This window comes from Mytilus californianus, unplaced genomic scaffold, assembly GCF_021869535.1.
Source record: "Mytilus californianus isolate M0D057914Y unplaced genomic scaffold, xbMytCali1.0.p SCAF_2, whole genome shotgun sequence".
Lineage (NCBI taxonomy): Eukaryota > Metazoa > Mollusca > Bivalvia > Mytilida > Mytilidae > Mytilus > Mytilus californianus.
In genome coordinates, this window is record NW_026262668.1 from 95,253,879 (window position 1) to 95,272,849 (window position 18,971).

Below are 18,971 nucleotides of genomic sequence, written 5' to 3' on the forward strand. Positions count from 1 at the left end.
AAACCATACTTCATATATAAAGAATGCAAAGCTTTTCTTTCCTACCTAAATAAATTCACATAAGGCATTCAATAGACAGCTGGATTACAATCGGTGGTTTTCTCCGGGCAGTCTTGAGGTTTAAGTATGTATGTTGGCGATGGGAATCTATGCATTTGTGGAAAGTTTTACCCAAATGTTTGTAAATTTGACAATATTATGCACCTGCATCAGGTACTAGCAACATTAATCCATGCTAAAAAACTGGAAACTTCACAATTTTAGCATTTGTGCTAATTTGTCTAAAATGGAAGTGGCCACACTTGTGTTCAGTCTTAATATTTAAATATATGTTGTATTTGATGATAATACATAACATAAAAATTATGTAAAGGTTGAGACTGAACAAAAATGCGGCCACTTACATTTTAGACAAAAACCATCTGAAAAGTGACGTTTTATGGCATATTTGATAGATTTTTCATATTTAAGTTCATATTTAAGCTTGAACTTAAGCGTCTTTAATGACCAAATCAGTTCAAATATTTTACATAAACTAATTGAAACGACTTAAGTAGACACTTACGTGTTTACAAAATGTCAAAAATCTTTCATCAGATGTACTTCAAATTTTAGGCCAAAATTAGTCCTTACCGGACCTTCTCCTTTGATAATTCAATCATGGACATCTCATTCCGTATGTTTTATCCCTTGAAAAAGAAATATTTCTCACAGGAAAACAACAACTTCCTGACTGAAGACAACCACATAGCAGAGATAATGATGGAACAGTTACCAACGATTTACAAAACTCCAAGATACCGAAAGTATAAATAACAGTGAACAGTAAGCCAAACATGTGTAAATGTATAATTAACTATGATAATATTTTATTACTTGGTGACCTAAATTTTGACATGTTAAATAGTAAAAAATGTCAATCTATGATTGACATATGTGATATCTTCAACTTGTCACAATTAATATCAAAACCAACTTGTTTTATGAAAGGGTCTAAACCCTCACTTGTTGATGTTATACTCACAAACAAGGAAAATATGTGTTTTAACACCCACAATTTATCTACAGGTATTAGTGATTGTCATAATCTTATATCAGTTACAATCAAGGGCAAAGTTCATGCCCCAAAACAGCAAAAAATATCATACAGAAGTTATAGAAATTTTGATATAGATAAATTTAACACAGGTCTAAACCAAATAAAAATGCCACTTACAGAAAATGTCACAAATTCTGAACAGTTAAACCAGGCATACAATGAATTTGAAGATACATTCACAAATATTCTAAACAAACATGCACCGATCAAAACAAGACAACCAAGAAAACAACCATTACCGTGCATGAATAGTGAACTTAGAAAAGCTGTATATCGCAAACACATGCTGTACACACAATTTACAAAGCATAAAGATTCAAAAACATGGGAAAAATATAGAAAACAGCGAAACCTTGTTACAAAACTTAAAAAAGTATCCATGAAAAATTATTTTTTAGAACGTTGTTCAGGTGGGGCAAAAAACAGTAACTTTTGGACAACTATAAAGCCGTTTTTCTCAAAAAAATGTCACTCAGGGGAACAAAAAATTGTTTTATGTGAAAACAGCAAAATCATAAACAACACCAAAGATGTTTCAGAACACTTTAACACATTTTTTTCGACAGTTGCAGACAAGATTGGTAGTGACGTGATATACGACCCACCAACTCATGCCAGTATCTTGCAAATAAAAGATCAAAACTGCAATAACACAAAATTTGATTTTCAGAAAACAACAACAGAAAAAGTAGCAAAAATTATTAATAAAATTAACATTAAAAAAGCTACTGGAGTAGACGGCATACCAGCAAAAGTAGTGAAACATTGTAAACCAATAATTGTGCCACAGTTAACAACACTTATAAATCTATCTGTAGAAACTGGAGTTTTTCCTGATAGACTCAAGCAGGCTCAAGTAACACCACTGCACAAGAAAAACAACCAACTTGACAAAGCCAATTATAGGCCTGTCAGCGTTCTACCAATTTTTTCTAAAATTTATGAAAAGGTTTTTGAAATTCAACTTGGTGATTTTTTTGAAATTATTTTTCATCCCTATCTGTGTGCTTTTAGACGTGGCCATGGGTGTCAGACCACACTGTTACGACTGCTAGAAGATTGGCGTGCAGCATTAGATAAAAACCAGTATATAGCTGCTGTTTTAATGGACCTTTCAAAGGCTTTTGATTGCCTACCACATGAAATTCTGCTTGATAAATTATCAGCATATGGTGTGTCTGTTCATTCTATTTCACTACTTAAATCTTATTTGACAAACAGGAAACAACAAATTAAAATAAATAGTATTCTTAGCAGTTGGGCTGACATTCATAAGGGGGTTCCCCAGGGTTCTATCCTGGGCCCCCTACTATTCAATGTTTTTATCAATGATATATTCTTATTTATAAAAAATGGAACTTTGTATAATTATGCAGATGACAATACTTTATCTTACTGTAGTCCTGATTATGATGTTTTGATTTCTACTTTGGAATCTGAATCACTCAAACTTATTGAGTGGTTCAAAATAAATAAAATGCAGGCAAACCCCGACAAATTTCAGGTCTTAGCAGTTGGGAAAAAGACATATAACAAAAATCCATCTATACGTATCCAAAGTGCTGATCTTTCGTGTGAGTCAACTGTCAAATTACTTGGCATTGACATAGATTATCAGCTAAATTTTGATATTCATATTGGTAAAATATGCAGGAAGGCATCTCAGCAACTAAATATTTTGAAACGTTTGGGAGCTTATCTGAACAAGCTAAGTAAGCTTACTATTTTCCATACATTTATTTTGTCAAACTTCAATTTCTGCCCTTTGGCATGGCATTTTTGTACCGAGAAAAATTCAAAAAAATTAGAAAAAGTGCAAGAAAGAGCACTAAGGTTTGTGTACGAAGACCATTCAAGCTCATATCAACAGTTGCTTGAAAAGGCTAAGATGCCTTCACTGCATATTAAAAGACAAAGATCTATGGCAATTGAAACTTTTAATATAGTCAATAAATTAGCACCTGTCTGTTTACATGATTTATTAAATATAAAAGATTGTAAATATTCTTTCAGATATAGTAATATACTGGATATACCACATGTAAAAACTACACAGTTTGGTAAGAAAAGTTTTAAATTTGCAGCTGCTACTCTGTGGAACAGCCTACCTGACCATTTCAGGACTGAAAACAGTTTTTCTCAATTTAAGAGCCTTATACAGTCTTGGAATGGTTCAAAATGTTGTTGTTCTGCTTGTAGATAAGCTTTATCATATTTTAGAAGTTGCTCTAACATGTTATTATGCCTTAAATTTTTGCATGTGTGCTATATTTTATTTGTGCTTAATTTTAGTTGTGCTTAATTTTTAGTTGTGCTTCAGCTTTGGCTTTAGATATGTATTTTAAAAGTGCTTTGCATGTATTTCGATATGACTGTGCTGTTATATATCCTGTCTGCATGTTGTGTGTTTTAATGTTGTGTTTGTGTTACCTTATATTCGGTAAAAAGCTCTTAAGAGCTTATGTTTGTATTGTTATATGTGAACCGAATCAAAATAAAACTTTCGTATTCGTATTCGTATTCTATCGGAAGGATATCTCGAATTAAATAAATTTACATAATTTTGCAAACTTCAGTTTTACTATAAATGATCCAGGCACGTCACGTGATACTGTCATGACTTCCAGTGCTTACGCAGTGGTATCAACAAGTAGTAGAAATACAAAATTACATTGCTTCCATTCCTAATCAAATCTTTTTTTTTCTAGAAAATTGGAATAAAACAATCTATCTAACAAAGCATGCCCCAATGTATAACAAAATGGATGGTCGGTGCCCTAGTAAAGTTTAATCATATTCCGATAACTTAAAAAAAAAAACTTATTTCTTATTTAATAATTCTGCAAAGTTGCAAACTAGTATCTGTATATCAATATTACAGTTATTGATAATCTATCAAACATATTTTTTGTGCAAGAGCTCCAATAAGGAGTCGACTGATGATTTCTGCAGTGTCGATTTACTTGTAGATCTCTTCTTGTTGGTAATTTTTGCTTTTTAATTAAAGTGGCTATCTATCTATGGCAGTTCTCAAGAAAATAGGTATTTTGAAAATAATTTAGAAATAAATAAAAGAGTACCTATTTCTAGAATAAGAAACAAACTCCAAGTACTCGTAAAGCGGTTTGTGTTTTTACCGGCCGACAAAGCAGCCAACAATATGGTGGTGGTATGACGTAAATACAACACGGACGATTTTAAATTCTTCTACATTCAAGTCCTTGCGCTCCACAGAGAGTCATATAGTAAACAATCATATCATAACCACAGCACAGCTTAAGGCCTCTTCTGAACATTTGAAGGTCCCTACTATGTTTTGGTTACCTAAACTACACAAAAAACCAGTAAAATATCGTTTAATCTCGGCATCTAGTAGTGTTCTACAACTAAATCTTTCAGTGCTTTTAAGTAGTTCCATAAAGAACTTATCATTAACTTTTGTAATAAAACATATGAAAATAGTGGAATTAATTATTTTGGAGTGTAAAAAATCTTTGGATGTTTTAGATAAATTACGAGCTTTTGGTGATCATTTTGATTCTGTTGACAGTTTTGACTTTTCAACTCTTTACACTACACTCCCACACAATCTTATCAAACAAAAGTTTTCCTATTTAATTAAATGGTCGTTTGGTAAATCTGAATGCAAATATATTTGCTGCAACTCATTTCGGTACTTATACATCCCTCGGATTTCAAATGTTTGGCTTTGAGCGTTCCTGATGAAGGTAAATCCAGAAAAGCGCTTCGGACGCATGCAATTATTAAACGTGTTGTTTTCAATTTTTTTAAAGCCTTCTTTTCTAATGAGAAAGGTAAATATGCTAGATATACTTACTGGATGTGTGATGAGACGATTGAATCTGTTAATTTTCTCCTTGATAATATGTATGTACGTTTTGGCAATAAAGTTTATCGACAGGTTGTAGGTATTCCTATGGGCACCAATTGCGCCCTTTAATACCGGACTTGTTCTTGTACTGTTTTGAATCACAGTTTATGACCAAACTCAGTAAAGATCCGTCTTAATTCCATTTAATTGATAAATTCAACAACACTTACAGTTATCTTGATGATATTTTTTCGTTAAATAATCAAGAATGTTCTATATATACTGCCGAAATTTACCCATTAAAGAGCAACAAATCCAATAAAGAGTCCATTGATGATTTCGGTCATTAGAATAATTTAGAGATCTTGTCTTGTTGATCACTTTTTTCTATTTAAAGTTTCTATTATAGTTTTTAAGATATTAGGCATAAAATGCTAAAGTTTGGTAAAAATCTTCATTAAAGGGCAATAACTCCAATAAAGAAAAATCTGATGATTTCGATAAATTTGACTTGTTTGTAGATCGTGTCTTGCTGATAATTTTTGCTATTCAAAGTTTCTATATATCAATCATAATTTTCCATCATAAAAGGCAAAAATGCAAAAAATAAAAAAGATGGTCAAAATCGTCATTAGAGAGCAATAACTCCAATAAACAGTCATCTGATGATTTCAGTCATTTGAATTTTTTGTAGATTTTGTCTTGCTGATCATTTTCCCTGATAAAAGTTTCTCTCTATCTATTGTAGTTTTCAGCTAAATTTGATATTTTTAAAAGGGCTGTAACTCCAATAACAAAACGTCAGACAGTTTTGACGTAAATGAACAGCAGGTTGATCTCAACTTTCTGAAATTTCTGCCCCCAATCAGATTTTCTTTATTCATAACCATTTTCAACATAATAGACATACTTGCATTTCACCCCTATATTCTATTTTTAGCCATGTCGGTCATGTTGGTTTGCAGGCGGGGTCATCGTACACATTTTAAAAACTAAATACCCCAATAATGATTATGGCTAAGTTTGGTTAAATTGGCCCTGTAGTTTAAGAGGAGAATATTTTTGTGAGATGTTTGGAAAAAACGTAACAAAAAAAAACTTATTTTGTTGGCCTGCATAATATGCATTGTAAGAAAAACTCAAATCTGAAAATCCTTCTATAAAAACTACAAATGGTAAGGGTAGAAAGTGTTTATCAAAATACAATATCGACGCAAAATTTAAAACTAGAGTTCTGAAACAAGATTAATATTTTAACATTACCAAAGTTTGAATTTGGTCCAAAAACTGGGCTCCTTTAACGAACTTTAAATGGACAAGGAATGATAAGGTCTGTATTTGACCTCATTTTTTTTTCATCTTCAGTGTATTGACTGTTTATTATCCAAATCAAGTCCAGTAATGGAAAAGGTCATAGTTTTAAACAAGAATCGTCAAATGGTTGCTTAACATTATGAATTTAATGGACAAATGTGCCAGTGAAATGGGTTTTTTTTTGTCCCATGATAGAGTCCTCAATGAATCCCTTCTTTCTTGTTAAATTTAGTTTCGACTTTAACTTCGTTAGAACTGCAAATTAAATGAATAGATGGGCGCATTGCAGTTGCGCAATTTTTAGAAAAATGCAATATTTAATTGGCGCCACAAATTTAAATTTAATTTGCGCAACAATTTAGTTTATATTTCATTTGCGATAACAAAAACAATTTTTTTGCGCAATTCTCAGGTAAAATAGATTGAGATGAAATTGTCATGAAAGTTTTATCTGAAATACGAGGCTATAGAGTACTTCATGAGAATTTAAGTGAGCTCATACTCATTTCTCATACATTATACATTATATATATCATCAGATCAGTAGTCTGTACTTCGGTACTGACATGATTTATAACAAACTTTTCTAAAATTGCCCGTTTATAAATTTTGAAATTATAAAGAAACTAAAGTTTCAATTCCCTCAGGCAAAGTTGACCTTAGATGGATTTGGCTATTTATTTTAGGTAATTTTGTCATATAACTCTTCAACTGTTTCGGTACTTATACATCCCTCGGATTTCAAATGTTTGGCTTTGAGCGTTCCTGATGAAGGTAAATCCAGAAAAGCGCGTCGGACGCATGAAATTATTAAACGTGTTGTTTTTAATTTTTTATAATTGTACATTGTACTGAAAGTCACCTGGGTATGAAATTATAATGTGTTGACACATTTGAGGTGACAAGATGGACATAATTCAATCTGAGACAAACAGAGCAAATGAAGGTTCGAGTGTTTTGAAAATATTTTAATTCTAATTTTTTGTCTCCTCTTATATTATCTATTGACCCATCTCAATCCTCATACTTTTCGGTATGAAAAATGTCTTCTAATAACGATAAAAAAACTATTTTTCTTAGAATATCAAATATGTTCCTCATGTTGAAATGTGGGAGTTAGAACGAATTTAGATTAGAAAGAACATTGTCTATTAATCATCCTGTTACCCAAATTTACTTTTGTTTGGTTCAAATTTCTAGACTAGAGGATGCGCAAAATTATATGTTTTCTTCACGCAACAAACAGCTCTATTGAAAAGTAAAAAAGGAATCTATGTCATCAGCTGTTCAACGTTTGCATTAGGTTTTGGATTTTCATTTTTTTTTAGCCACGAGCATCACTGAAGAGACATTAATTGTCGAAATGCGCATCAGGTGCAGTCAAAATGGATACGGTTAATAATATTAACATGCATCTTAATCTTGACTTAAATCTAAATTTTGCATTCAAAAAATTTGCGTTTCATTTGTTTCTTTAACTCTATTTCTTAACCAGGTCAGACTTATGTAGCTACTTATCTATTTATTTATTTATTTTACCTATTGATTGATCTTCATGCAATTCTTTTAGTATTAAATCAAGGTTATTCTAATCACAAACGAGTATTCTCGGGAGATGGTTATGTTAAAGCTTTCCATACGTGTTGCCAAATCCTGCGAGTAAAGCAAAGTGGCCAATGTATGCGATGTTTTTATGTATGTATTTTCAATGAAATAAAATATTTTCAACCGAAACAAAATTTATATATTATAGATTAAAAAGAAAATACTTACCTTGCGCCACTTTACAACTAGTACTGCTATGATAATAAGCTGAAATGGTCGCTAAAAAGGATAACGTCTTTAAAAGAAATGTCATGATGTTAATGTTCGATAATATTTTAAGATTTTGTGTATCACCAGGTCAAAGTCAAAATCAGATTTATCGTGAATGCGGAGAAAAAATAGCGTGACAGTCAAAGAATGATAACTACATTTGCATGGAGCTGTTTAACCATAACAACAACTAAATAACAGCCAAAATTAGGTCTTTATTTTAAATATTTCTGCTTATGCTTGTACCTTCATTAGAGAGAACTAAGCGGAAGATACCAAAGGAATATTCAAATTAATAAATAATTTATCATCTGTATAATAGTATGATAGCTTAAGCAACTGTTTCGCGTGGGGGTTTAACAAAGGCGTTTACCCTTGTAGAAAATCTAGGTTTGCAGATGGACATGTTTAGACCACAAGCGCTTGGGGCATGGACCTTTCTTTTTTTATTCCCTTTTTATGGTATTTGAATTTTTTTTAGTTAATATTCTTCATTTATATGTTTCGGAGTTTAGTATGACGTCCATTTTCACTGAACTAGTACACTTTTTTGTTTAGGGGTTATCTGAAGCCCGCCTCTGGGTGCGGGATTTTCTCGCTGTGTATAAGACCCATAATTGGTGGCCTTGTGCTGTTTTCTGCTCTTTGGTAGGATTGCTATCTCTTTGACACATTCCCTATTACCATTCTCAATTTTATTTAATCTTTTTTTTAACTTATACAACTTATTTGATGTTTGCTCTTGTCCATATGCTATTGCAATAGAAGTAGTTTATATATGAGGCCCTCTATGTTGAAAATAATACTAAAGAGGCCGTATAAATAAACTACTGTTACTGTAATACTGTATGGCTAAGAGCAAGAACACATTAAACACAAAAAAGGCAAAGAAAAATAAGGGATCCATGCCCCCAAACGCTTGTGGAGAAGACATATTTTGGAGTGTTACATACAGCTGATAAAGTTGAGGATGATCGTCCCTTCTTAATTGAATGCTCATTTTATAATAATTTAAGAAGTGAACTCTGTCAGTATATTTCTAGCACTTTTCAGAACTTTGATAGTTTAGGTGAATCTTTCAAATTTGTTTGGTTGTTAGCGCAAGAAACTGAACTATTAGGCCACACCAATTTATATTTAGTTCTTTGGACAAAAGCTCCAAAAAATATGGGGCGAGCGAGCGAAACTATTTTGATTGTATTTATTTCTTGAAAATGAGTTTTGTTGAGGCGGGTGCTCTACAAGTGGAGCGAGCGGTATAATATTTTTTTTAAATTGTGCGATTTAGAATTTTATGTACATGTAAAACTCGTTACTTCAAAGAAAAAGGAAGATAAACATGCTCTTATGCATGTAATTTGATGTATTTGTGCCTGTAGTACATTCTGTACCATACCCAACTTTCTGGTTCGCTTTTGTTTAGTATAATTTTGATTATTTTCGTCAAATAAGCTTTGACTGCGTGAATTTTCATTAAAAATTAAATTCATACATGCGTATATATTAAGGAAGCATAGCAGATGCAGTTTAGCAAGAGGAATTATGTTAGTGAGGTAAATTTAAATGAAATGTGTTGAATACAATTAAAATATGTGTATGTATTCCAAAAAATGCCCTAGAAAAATATTAATTATCTTTTGATATAGTTGTTTTTATCATATGGTAATGATTGTTTATTGGCTGCTTGACATCCAGTTGGACTATTTATCCATAATAGGATCAACATAATGAGTAAGGTGAATAGTTCAACAACATCCTCAGTAAGATAGTTATATTGCTATGCATGTAGATCTCAATTTATTAAAACATTCCCTTAAAATACCGTTAACCACATTCACATGCATTATTCTGACTTAGCAAAATACTTTTTCCTTTTGCCCCTGAAACCTGCGATATATTTCAAACTATAAGTGGTTGCACCAATAACACATTCCTAATTATTATTAGCATGCCAATCCCAATACCACCACTTTGGTCTCGAACGTTGGAACTCTTAAAATTTCCCTTACAATAGAGTTCTGATTGCATGTCAATAGACTAACAAGGGGATATGAGGTTTTTATCAAAAAAAGATTCATCTGTCATTTTTCAAAAACTCATGTGAATTTAATATTAATTTCATCCAAGACAGATAGCTCTTTCTATGTCTGTTGTAGTCCGAGATTACTCTGACGTCCAACGGCTGTTTTGCAGGACAAGCTGGGGCCGTGGGACAACAGCGCCCCATCTTGTCTGGCAAAACAGCCGTTGGACGTCAGAGTAATCTCGGACTATGTCTGTTGAAACAATGATCGGGTATGACAATGGTTCTAATTTCTAACAAGTACTGATGTGATCGTGGTCACCTAACGAAAGATTTTTATATTTTTGTCTCCTAGAACAGGTCTTCATAGGTAAAACGAAACGCGTTTAAAATAACTGTGTGTTTAATAACTACTTGTCCTCGGCAATGATCTGACACAACTTCATGTTGGCATCCCGATTTTTGACCTTTTATTTACAAATCGATTTATCACACGTGCGTTTGAATCGATCGGACAATATATGCACAAGAAAAACGTCTAAAAGAAAAAGAAAAATGCCAAGGATAAACTAATTTTAGGGCATGCGGCCCAAAAATTGGAGGAAGCGGTAATTATTTTTTTTATTGAAAAGTCAATTTCTCCAAAACAGGTGCGGGAAAATCCAAAGAACTATTAATCAAATTGGTGTGGCCTTATGAAATAAATGTGGATAGTGTCCACATGTGGACACAGATGATGCCCCCGCTTGCATATCATATAGTTATAAAGGGACATAACTGAAGAACGGTGAAAGTGACGCTACCCAAATATGAACTTGATCTGAGTTTTGTGGTAATAAGCATTGTGTGTAAGTCTCATAACATTTGGTTGAGGCTAACTTAACGGTAGAGAACAGAAACTAAAAATTTTAGCAATTTTTCTATTTGTAAACACGCATAACTCTAGAACGGTTCTGTATAAGTTTTATAACATTTGGTTGAGACAAACTAAAGTTATAGAACGGAAACGAAAAATTCAGCAATTTTTATGTTTATAAAGGGACATAACTCAAGAATGGTAAAAGTGTCGCCACCAAATTTCGTACTTAATCTGTATTATGTAGTGCATTGTGTATAAGTTTCATAACATTTGGTTGAGGCAAACTAAAGTTAGAAAACGGAAACAAAAAAATGTACTTGATCTTAGTTTTGTGGTAGTGAATATTGTGTATAGGTTTCATAATGTTTTGTTGGGGCAAACTTAAGTTACAGAATGGAAACTAAAAATTTTGCAATCTTTCGATTTATAAAGGGGCATAACTCAGTAATGGTTAAAGGGACACTACCCATATTCAACTTGATCTGTGTTTTATCAGTGGAAGTCAAAATTAAACATTGCATTGTATAAAGCATTGATTGTAGTTGATTCAACTATAATCATGGACAAAGGAAGATAACTCCAATTTTAAAAATTACTTGATACTTAGTAGAAAATAAAAGTTTTGCAATTTTTCCATTTATAAAGGGGCATAACGCTAGAACGGTTAAAGTGATGCCACCAAAATTCAAACTTGATCTGTGTTTTGTGGTAATAAGCATTGTGTATAAGTTTTCATAACATTTGGTTAAGGCAAACTTAAGTAAGAGAACGGAAACAAAAAAATTTGCAATTTTTCCATTATAAAGGGGCAGAACTCTAAAACGGTTAAAGTGACGCCACCAAAATTCAAACTTGATCTGTGTTTTGTGGTAATAAGTATTGTGTATAAGTTTCATAACATTTGGTTGAGAAAAACTTAAGTTAGAGAACGAAAACTAAAAATTTTGCTTTTTTTCCATTTATAAAGGGGTATAACTCTAGAACGGTTGAAGTGACGCCACCAAAATTCAAACTTGATCTGTGTTTTGTGGTAATAAGCATTGTGTATAAGTTTCATAACATTTGGTTGAGGCAAACTCAAGTTAGAGAACGGAAACCAATTTTGGGACGTACGTACGTACGTACGTACAGACGGACAAGGGTAAAACTTAATGCCCCCACCGCTACGGTTTTTTTTCAATTTTGTTTTGGCTCTGATTCTGACTTAGGCTAATATGGTGATATTCATATTATATTGTAATGTCTTATTGTTTGTATACAATATATGTACATTGTCGGAAAATATAAAATTGTTTGTACGAGCTTTAGAAATAGGACGAAAAGCGAGACTCGCCCAGCTTTTCTCCTGTTTCGTAGCGAGTCAGCAATCAAAGCCGGGCTTCAAAGTTATTGTGAAACTACCTATTCTAGAGGTGGCGTGAATCAGATATGGATACTAAAAAATTCCAAAGATCTTTTAGAGTACAAACAATCTAAGACTCTTTTATCTTGCAATAGTATTAAACACTTGACTTTTCTACATACTTCCAAAATAAAAGAAAAATTGAAAGATAAAATTGAGAATGGAAATGGGGAATGTGTCAGAGAGACAACAACCCGACCATAGAGCAGACAACAGCCGAAGGCCGACAATGGGTCTTCAAGAGTTGGTCTTGCTTTGATTCATAAAAAAGAATACCAACGTAGATACAAGTATCTCAGGGATGGATAGATCGTACTCTAGTTGTAAAAAAAAATGACTCTGATTCAAACAAATTTATTTCTGAAACTGACATAATCAAGATGCTTGATTTCTTGATTGACAACATATTTGTTAAGTTTGGAGGACGTGTTTTTCAACAAGCAATCGGTATTCATATGGGAACCAACTGTACTCCTCTTCTTGCCGACTTGTTCCTTTATTCATATGAGGCTGACTTCATACAGGAAGAAAGAAAAGAAGTTAGTAGTATCCTTTAATTTCACTTTCCGCTATAGAGATGATGTTCTTTCACTAAATAATTCAAAATCTATCGCATCTATCCCATCGAACTTGAGATTAAGGATACAATAGATACAGATAAGTCGTCTCATATCTTGACATCTATCAATTGACAATGAGGGTCAGTTGAAAACAAAACTTTACGACAAAAGAGATGATTCCATATTCCCAATTGTGAACTTTTCATTTCTATGTAGCAACATTCCAGCAGAGTCTGCATACAGAGTATATATATCCCAGTTGATACAAACAAGTCTAAATTGAAAACAACGTTCAAACCTATGATTGCGTTGAATAAAAACCGCATTTTTTATACGTGTGCATGTAAAACAAATTTCTTGGTAGAGGGGTCTAAAAACAGCACAAACAACATTTTCCAAATGACCAAAAAGTGAAAAAGTATATTTTAACAAAGCGCATTTGACTAACAGGTCGAACAACTGATGTTCTTAAACCCTGCTGACTGCCATTGGCGATTGCCAAATAAATTGATCACCAGATGTAAAAAATGGATCTTACATATTAATTATATACCAAACAGAAAACAATAAACTTGCGGAAAAGATGGTATACCGCAAACATGAGGTGCAAAAATTTGTACACCATATCCGGATTTCGACAATTAATGTCTCTCCAGTGATGTTAGGGATCGAAACGGTATTTGGAAGGCCATATAATTTACCTCAATTTAGGATAGACTCTTGCAGTTTAAAGAGTCGAAATAGGATGAACGGATCATATAACCCCGAAGGAAAATATAATACAAGCCCAAACAAAAAAATATAAACAAGTCTAAATTGAAAACAACGTTCAAACCTATGATTGCGTTGGATAAAAACCGCAATTTTTATACGTGTGCATGTAAAACAAATTTCTTGGTAGAGGGGTCTAAATATAGCACAAACAACATTTTCCAAAAGACCAAAAAGTGAAAAAGTATATTTTAACAAAACGCATTTGACTAACAGGTCGAACAACTGATGTTCTTAAACGCTGACTGCCATTGGCGATTGCCAAATAAATTGATCACCAGATGTAAAAAATGGATCTTGCATATTAATTTAATACCAAACAGAAAACAATAAACTTGCGGAAAAGATGGTGTACCGCAAACATGAGGTGCAAAAATTTGTACACCATAACGGATTTCGACAATTAATGTCTCTTCGGTGATGTTAGGGATCGAAACGGTATTTGGAAGGCCATATAATTTACCTCAACTTAGGATAGACTCTTGCAGTTTAAAGAGTCGAAATAGGATGAACGGATCATATAACCCCGAAGGAAAATATAATACAAGACTAAACGAAAAAATATAAACAAGTCTAAATTGAAAACAACGTTCAAACCTATGATTGCGTTGGATAAAAACCGCAATTTTTATACGTGTGCATGTAAAACAAATTTCTTGGTAGAGGGGTCTAAATTCAGCACAACAATCTCCAAGTTGATACGATATTCCACGGCTTGTATTTCCTATCATGATTTCCTTGATAAAGGGTTGCTGCTCGCAAGGAATCTATTAAACAAAGCGTTCCAAGTGGTGAAGTTGAAATCATCCCTTCGTACGTTTTACGAACGCCATCACGAGTTTGTTGACCGTTATGGAATATCTGTTTCACAGATGACGACGGATATGTTGCAATTGTCGTAACTACAATCCCGTCCCCTTTTCCCCGAATGTTACCTACAGAATTAGACGTATCACCGGGTTTGTACTTACATAAGAAACACTACGGGTGCCACATGTGGAGCAGGGTCTGCTTTCCCTTCCGGAGCACCTGAAATCATCCTAGTTTTTGGTGGGTTCGTGTTGCTCAGTCTTTAGTTTTCTATGTTGTGTTTTGTGTACTGTTGTTTGTCTGTTTGTCTTTTTCTTTTTAGCCATGGCGTTGTCAGTCTATTTTCGACTTATGGGTTTGAATGTCCCTTTGGTATCTTTCGCTTCTCTTTAAGGTTAAGTTGTTTAAATCCAAATAGCTGTCTCTGATTTTTCAAAGAAATTGACATAGTTTAAACGCGGATCGCGAAGAAGTCCCTAAAATGAACTGATACGCAAAAAGAAATATTCACATTATCGTTTGCTCAACATGGGAGTGGAGCAACAGGAGACTTTATTTGTACTTTGCAAATAAGACAAAAAGTGTTTGCCACGGGTACCTGTTATTTGTACAATAGTTAGTTGATTGCAGAATAAACTCAATTACTTCAAGCATTGTATCTAATTTATATGCTCTTTGTGAGCCCTGCAACTTGGGAAAATAATATATTCTATTATACAAAAAGAAGTGGTTGTCGTGTATTCCATCTTAAATTTATGTGTCGGCCATTTTCCAATCCCGATTGTTACTGTGTTTTTTTAATTTCCCGCCCACATTCACTATTAACAAGCACGAAACCAGGGCCCAATGATATAAATTCGGCTGCATGTCTTTTTTCGAGACCATCTTCTGCAGTCCATTACATCTCCAAAATCTTCTCCGTAACTATTAAAAATCACATTTTTGAATCTTAAGGTGTCTAGATTAATGTTTGTTAATTCATTTTGGTCCATCAATTAAAATGGCCGTCATGGGTAAAAATAGACCACCAGGGTAATTATCTAATGTCATGAATTAAGATTGGAAGGATCAACAATGTTCAGAATTTCAAGATCTAAGTACTGTCTTTTTGTACAAAAATATCAGACATCCATTCGTGAGATATTGACCGTAAAAAAGATTTTGATCAATTTTTGCCCTTTTTTGTCTATCAGCGCAAGGATTTGTAAAGTGAGATATATTGAGAACTATACAAATCCTTGACCAGCGTAAACCCAATAAATACATAAAATGTCTTTATATAAAGTCAAGAGGGCACACGTTGAAATGTCTTGCCTGTTTTACTTATCATTGAATTAATGTTGAAAGTCTGTTTTACTACAAGTATCACATAAACTTAACATTGACCAATGAACCATGTAAATTAGGTCAAGGTCATACGAACCCTGCAAGACAGACATGTACACCTTACAATCATTCCATACACCAAATATAGTTGACTTATTGCTTATAATATCTGATAAACTGAGAAAATAACGAAGTTTATAATTGATCAATGAACCATGAAAATGACGTCAAGGTCATATGAACCCTGCCAGACAGACATGTCAACCTCACAATTATTCCATACACTAAATATAATTGACCTATTGCTTATGATATCTGCGAAATAGACCTAACCACAAAAACTAAAAATTGTCCAATGAACCATGAAATTGAGGTCAAGGTTAGATGATATCTGAAAGTCGGACATGTATCCCTTACAAACACCAAATATAGTGGCCCTATTGCTTATAGTATCTGAAAAATAGACCAAACCACAAAAACTAAACATTGTTAAAAAAACTATGAAATTGAGGTCAAGGTCAAATGAAACATGTCAGTCGGACATGTACCCCTTACAATCATTCCATACACCAAATGTAGTTGACCTTTTGCTTACAGTATCTGAGATACGGACTTGACCATGTAACTTCAAACTTGGTCACTGATCCATGGAATAAGGTCGAGGTCAGGTGAACCTGTAGACGTTGCAAGGAATCCACATACCACATATACTTATCCTATTACTCCTAATAAGTGAGTATTTCACTTAACAAAATAATTGGGTTTTTTCAAGCAGTTACTGAACCATGAAAATGAGGTCAAGGACAATGGACATATGACAGACAGAAAATTCGTAAGATACGTCGGCGTTTTACGTTTCCGCAAATTGGCATTACTTTTCCGGGAAAAAAAGATGACGTTTCAGCCAAAAAAAGTCTACGTTTCCGGAAATAAATACCTTACTTTTCTGAGAATAGTAACGATTCCGGAAAAAATAAATTATTACTTTTTCGAGAAAATAAGTTAGGAGTACCTTATCTGGAAGACCGTGTCGAAGTATCAATCAGCGGGTGGCCAGTTAAAGGAATACCTTGAACTTTGTCCTAAATGAAACCTGCAACAACTGATTGTAGCAGCATGAAATATTTGTAACAGCCGTATGCATTGCACATTCAAAGTCAATATGATCTACCTCGGACTGGAGAGTTAGTCTTCGGGAAGTGCACACATCAATAAGCAGATCCCACATTTTGATAAAGTGGAAGTAGCGCAAACACAAGAGGAATGTAGTTACCATTTTACACCCATGTATTGAATAATTAACTGTGCCATCTATGAAAATATTAGTTATTTCATTGCATAGACGATCATAGACGTTTCAAGTTGGTGAAACATAAAAATATAACAATTCCAACATCATCATCTTTCACTAAGGTGAAACTTTCATTTTTTTTTATATCTAGTATATTGTAGATATAGGATCAGAACCTTTTTTGTATAAAAATATGAAATAAATAATTTATCTAACATATATTCAAATATTAATAATTTACTACCAGGTAAATTTCCGGAAAAGTAATAAATACAATTTCTGGAAACGTATACTTTAAGTTTCCGGAAACGTAGTATTGGAACTTTGAAAAATTAGCGGAAATGCAATACGCCCAGATACGTTACTAGTATCTGCATACAAGGTATGAAGTATCCAGGTCTTCTACTTTCTGAAATATAAAGCTTTAAACAAATAGTTTACGCCGTAGCCACCGCCGCTACCGGATTATAATTTCTATGTTTCGCATACTGCGACTTTCGTCGCAGGCGAGACAATAAGAAGATGTGGTATGATTGACAAAGAGACAACTCACCACCAGAGACCGAATGACGTAAAAGTTAACAACTAAAGGTCACCATACGGCCTTTAACCATGAGAAAAACTCAAACCGCATAGAAAGCGATAATAAAATGCTCCGCTGGGCGCAGCTTGATACGACCGCAGAGGTCGAACCCTGAACAGTTGGGGCAAGTATGGACACAACATTCAAGCTTGATACAGCACTGAATTTTGATTGTGATTAAATATTTGACACAGCATAGGTTTCTGACACAGAATGAATGTGGTCTCGTAATAATTCAAACGAGAAATTTTTTTTAATTTACCTATTCAAACCATATCATTATTATTTGCTTTTATATATGAATCAGAAATAACCAATTTAAAAAAGGAAAAAAAGGGGAAAAAAATCCCTCCCCCAAATTTTTTGAACCCCCTTATGATTCATCACCCCCAAACTCAATCCCAGCCTTCCCTTTGTGGTATGGTACCTTGCAGTACAATTTCAGAGAGGTCCATACACTTGAACACAAGTTATTGTCTGGAAACTAAAAAAATGCTTGTTTTTAGGCCCCTTTTTTGGCCCCAAATTCCTAAACGTTTAGGGCAATTACCCCTTAACTCAAACTCAGCTTTCCCTTTGTAATATGGAACCTTGTAGCACAATTTCAGAAAGATCCATACACTTACACACAAGTTATTGTCCTGAAACTAGAAAAAAATGCTTGTTTTTTGCCCCTTTTTGGCCCCTTTTTCATAAGATTTAGAGGCAATTACCCCCGAAATCAACCCCAGCCTTCCCTTTGTGGTATGGTACCTTGCAGTACAATTTCAGAGAGATCCATACACTTGAACACAAGTTATTGTCTGGAAACTAGAAAAATGCTTATTTTTGGCCCCTTAATCCTAAACGTTTTAGGCAATCACCCCTAAACTCAATTCCAGCTTTTCCTATGTGATATGGAACCTTGTAATACAATTTCAAAAAGATCCATACACTTACACACAAGTTATTGTCATGAAACTAGAAAATGCTTGTTTTTTTCCCCTTTTTTTCCCCTTAGTTCATAAAATTTTGAGGCAATTACCCCCAAAATCAATCCCAGCATTTCCTTTGAGATATGGAACCTTGTGGTACAATGTCAGAGAGATCCATACACTAACACACAAGTTATGTCTGGAAGTTACAAAAATGCTTATTTTTGGCCCCTTTTTGGCCCCTAATTCCTTAACTTTTGGTACCATAATCCCCAAAAATCAATCCCAACCTTCCTTTTGTGGTATTGAACCTTATGGTAAAATTTCATAGAGATCCATTCACTTAAACTAAAGTTAGAGTGCGAAAACCAA